This window comes from Triticum aestivum, chromosome 1A (assembly GCF_018294505.1).
Source record: "Triticum aestivum cultivar Chinese Spring chromosome 1A, IWGSC CS RefSeq v2.1, whole genome shotgun sequence".
NCBI classification, from domain to species: Eukaryota; Viridiplantae; Streptophyta; class Magnoliopsida; order Poales; family Poaceae; genus Triticum; species Triticum aestivum.
In genome coordinates, this window is record NC_057794.1 from 544,462,724 (window position 1) to 544,467,827 (window position 5,104).

The 5,104-nt window shown below is 38.3% G+C and overlaps 1 long non-coding RNA gene across 1 annotated transcript; it reads left to right on the forward strand.

The window, feature by feature from the left end:
• Positions 1-226: 226 nt before the first annotated feature.
• LOC123180243 (uncharacterized) lies at positions 227-1,457 on the forward strand. Its single transcript, XR_006490792.1, has 3 exons — positions 227-419; positions 519-612; positions 1,031-1,457. It is a non-coding gene; the product is annotated as an uncharacterized lncRNA (long non-coding RNA).
• The last annotated feature ends 3,647 nt before the right edge of the window (positions 1,458-5,104 follow it).

Genomic DNA, 5,104 nt, shown 5'->3' on the forward strand with positions numbered 1-5,104 from the left:
CAGCGACCCTAGGCACTTGCCCAGGCTCGCTAGTCATCGATAGCAGCGATCGATCCAAATTAACGAAGAGCTAAACATGTTCGACAGCTTGTTTACCCGGGCAAAAAAAATTGGGCCTTCAGTTTTCATAGGTTCATAGCCCAACAGCAGTCAGCAGCCCAGGCCGATATAGGAGACACCTAAAAAAGAGGGAATACATAGGTTGTACAGACCCAGTACAGATCGATCGCTCGAACTCCCTGTCTCTTCGTTTCCACACAGGCGGCGAACGCAGGGACTGGCGCCTGGCGCTAGAGCCCTAGAAGGCTAGACGCACGGCCGTCGCCCGGCAGCGAGCGGACGCAAGGCGTCCAGACAGTCTACTCGTCCGGTCATCCCTCAACCCCCTCCTTCTTCTCATTTCGCCTCGGCTCTGTTCGGTAAGAAACTGAGAATCCTCCATTAGAATGAGGGTTAGCCGGCTAGGGATCCCTCGTCTTCGTCTCTGAATTATTTGTTCTTGCATGGCTAATTGGAAGGAGAGGGAGAGCTTCTTGCACCAGCTCACATCACTGAACTTCTTCAAGTAGAGAAGATAAAACAGATTACAGATTACTCTGTGTTTATTTTCAGGTCAGGGTCTCCGAAAGTTTTGATCCTCATATGATTTTCTCATGTATAAGTATTTATTTTTAGGTCAACTAATCTGTACTAGAACTAACTAACTAGCAATTGTCTTGTAAATATGATTAGTATTTGAGAGCTTTGTTTGTCGTGTTTGTTGAACCCTAACTTAAATTTAGGGAATTTTTCATTCAGAATGATCATGAATTCATGACTAGAGATAAATTGAATTTGTTGTCTTCTGGAAACTAAAAAAAATCAAAGTATACAAGAAGAGGGCAACTTGTATTAATGCAATATTTATTACTTTCTAGTTGCTTACTCAGAATACAATATTTATTTGATGCAAGTAGTTCCGTACTATGAACTTACTTGTAGCTCATTTACTTGTTTAACAACTAACTTCAAACTTTATATTAAATTTCAGAGATGAGGACTTTTTTGGTTAATAGAGCAAGCACTGAAAATGTGAACAGTGTGCAACCGGACATAGAACTGGAGGCACACCCACCTCCTAACATTGTCAATGAGGAGGTTTTCTACTTGTGATGATGTTCAAAGTATGGCCATGAAGATGGTTGAAACTGAGAAACATTTGGTATTTTCACTGGTATACAAACTTATTGAGTTGGCCTTGATATTGCCGGCGTCAACGGTATTTGTTGAGAGAGATTTTTCAGGAATGAAGATTATCAAGACTAAACTGCGTAGCAAGATCAATAATGAATGGTTTAATGACTTGTTGAGATGTTACACCGAGCGGGAGTTATTCAAGTCAGTTGATGATAAGGATATTGTTCAAACATTTACTGCAACGAGCTCTCGGAAGGGGTATTTGCCTCATGATTTTGTTTAGTGGAGTGTCGGTATGTTCCATCTGACCATCTTTATTCTTGCAAGCTTTCAATTTTGAATATATTCACATCTTGCAACTTAATTTATTTTAATTGCAAATCCATTTTTTATATTGTAGTGCCTTCTAGAACTTTGGCAACATGGCGAGTTTGCCTATATACAAAGGCTGATTGTATGTCTTTATTTTGGCCAAAATGAACGAGTAAGAGATGCTTTCCTTTTGTTCACATGTCTCAACTTTATTTGGTTTATGAAGCGGATATTGATATATTAGCTCACTTTAAAAACAAATTTTATGTCACTGTTATGGTTATGTTTTCACTTCATTATTAATGTGGATTTGTGATTCAGAAGTTTGGCAATATATTATATGTTATTTATTTGAATCCCGATTTTTGATTTCAAGATTATACACTTAGGCTCAACTTGCCCAGGCTCCAGAAAAATTCTGGCTCCGCCACTGATAAGATATGTGCATCAACACCACATGTCTACGAACCCTTCCATCCAACACGATCAGTATAGTTGGCAAATCATAGGATAATCTTAATTTCATACTCAAATGCGGGCAAGGAACAGAAAAGCGCCTTGACTATTCTGGTGGTGAATGAACATCAGCTTGTCTCCAACTTTGAATTTGGTCTGCTTCAATACGTGTCGCCAGCCATTAATGGTGATGCGATCATCGACGGAAGATTTGTATGTAGATGTGAAGTCAATGCTGGGATCTAGAATAATCCTAATTGTACCTGCTTCATCTATCAGGCTACGCATCACACGTTTCGGCAGTTGCTGTTACAAGAAAAAGAATGTAAGAAAGGCAAGACTACATATAGTGTAGGACACTGCTTTCAAAAGATGATATCGAATAGAAATATTACCAGATGTTTTTTCTTGATGTTAGACTTCGTCAAAGAGTGCAGTAGTGGAGTGTAGAGATGATCAGGATTCTGAATTCCATATTTGCTTCGAAACTGTTGAATACGCTCAATAAATTTGATTGCATGGCCCATGCTTATCCAGGTATTATCTGAGGTAAAGGTAGTATCAATGTTCCTCACAATTTCTTTCTGTGTTGGATCCAGTTGAAAATAAGCTATGACATATACACAAGAAAAGTTAATTAGAAGCTAAGTTCAAGCTGGAGGGGAAGGAGAAAAAAATGTTGTAGTACAAATAGTAACTAGTGATAATAGTATGAAAATATGCAAGTATAAGAGATGGAAATTTGGACAGAACTATGGTAGATACATACATGGATGAAAACTTGGACGAATCGGGAGCTGGACAGATATGGAGTGAACCGGGCTGGCACACAAATTGACGTGCATCTCCCTATGAAGTCCCAGGTGGAGGTGGTACACATATAAGAACTGTCTCCAGTTGTTGCCAGTGAAATATGTTTTTTCTTCATTATTGGTGACATCGATAAAAAAACTGAATCCTTGTTTTGTCTTAAGCAAAACTGTAACTTGAGTTGAAACAGATCTTGTGATGCCGATATGTTTTAAGAAATCATTCCTTGCAAAGCAGGGGATGACCTGAGGAAATGGAAGTAAATAAATAATTGTTGTCACAAACAATTATGAACTAAATATTCTCATGAAAAGAAGAGTGTAGGTTGCTGATATTATTTTCTTTAAAGACAATATTTCAGAGAATGACGTGGTGGCTTAATATTGAAATGTAAGAAGTGTAATGTGACATAACCTGGAAATTACATATACCTAGACAAGAATATCAAAATTGGTATGCAAACAAAACCTATGTATGCTTACGTAGTGGTCCAACAGTAGGAGGTAAAATATTGGTACGAGGTTCTAGGTTCGAATCTGTATGAAATCAGGATATAATAAAAGAACATCTCAGGTAATGGAAATCAGGCAAATTTTTGGAAACATGATGAATTAAATTGAGGCGAATTAAAGAAAGTTGATTTACTCTTTGTTCAGTCAATAAACGAACACATAGTTATGCAAAACCTATAATGAACAAACAAAAACTAACAACTAACAATTAAATCAGATATCAAACATTTTGTTGAAACTTGCCGTTCTTTCTCTGCATTCATCTCGAAAAAAGAGAGAGAAGTAGTTGTTCTTCACAATATTGTCCTCGGTGCACAAGCCTCTGCGGTCGTTGCAAACTGGGCACTAGAAAAGTATGAACAAACAATTTAGTATAAAAATAGTAGTCGAACCTGATCTGGAAGAGATTAAGAAGTATACATGATTTACCTCCACATGAACTTCATTGGGGTCGACTGCGGTTTTCTTCCGTGGCTCTCTTTGGATGGGCAAACTCCACAACCACATGTCAACGGCGGTGTCCTCGTCAACGATTGTCATCGTCGACATTCGGCAAGCAGTGTCAGCAACGTCCAGTAGAAGTTTGAACAGAGCAGATCTAGAGGATGAGACTTGAAAAGAAGAAGAGAATGGGAAAAAAGGAGGGAGAAATAAGATGAGGTGCCTGCGCTCTGTGCAATGCAGATATCAATGTTAGCTAAATTGACGACACGATTTGTTAGTTGTGTGCAGTAATAAATTACTAGAAAATGATCTAGTAAAATCGGCACAAATTCCAATGGGAAAAACTAAATGCGCAAAGTAAGTTCCATGACAAACAAGGTCTGTTTCACAGCTGTAACTTGGTAGACCAAGAAAAAACATGTTAGCACTGAAAATGAAATCAAATCATACAAAAAGCAGTGCACTTTGAAGAATGAAAATCAAATGGTGTCTAGTAGGGGAATGCACGATGGCTTCAAAGTCTTTTCGCAAATGAATATTTGACAGTACAAGCATGCAACTATTGAGGAATAGAAGGATACGTATTTCAGGCAAGAGTACGGAAAAAGTTGGGAAAGTGAGAGTATCAATTTTTCGTGGGAAGAACGATGCGGGAATTAGAGAACGGATAGGATAGGGGGAACAAATGAGTGAAGATGACATAAAGCAAAGTAATGGGATGGAAGGAAAACAAAGATAAAAATAAAAGGAGGAAATCAAATTGGAACATAAGAGAAGAACATGACAAGACGAAGAAGGAAGAACATGGATGGTGCAGGAAACACATGGAACAACCTCTGTAACAGAATGAGGGGTGTATGATACGCACGAATAGACAAATGTATAAGAAGGGCCCATAGAAGTATTTGTACAGATAAACACGTATACTGTTTCGTATTCAAACAGTTAAGAATTTTCATCCACTTTTTAACCAATTTATGTCGAAACATGTGTCCGCATCACGGCGCAGATCAACGATTACTGGCGTTTCCTCAGGTGTGTGCCCCTGCGAAATTTCGCCTCGGTAGTTTGTCCTTGGCTCAGATTGAAGAGGTTAATAGGAGAAATGATGCTATGAAATTAAGCATTGAGGGATCCTTTACTCCAATTGTCAGTGAGCTTACTGAAGAGAAAAATAAAATGAAATTTGACCTTAATGTTATTCTCAAAAGGGTTTAGTCTTTAGAGGAAGAAAGAATTAGGCAAACTTCTCTATGGGCTATGGAAGAGAGGAAACGCTTGAATTATAAGTTGATAAGAAAAATCTTGAAACTGGATTTCTTAATCAAGAGGAGCTACTCTAAACTTTTGTTCAGGAAGCTGCTACGGGAGCAATGGAATTTGAGGTGGCTAAG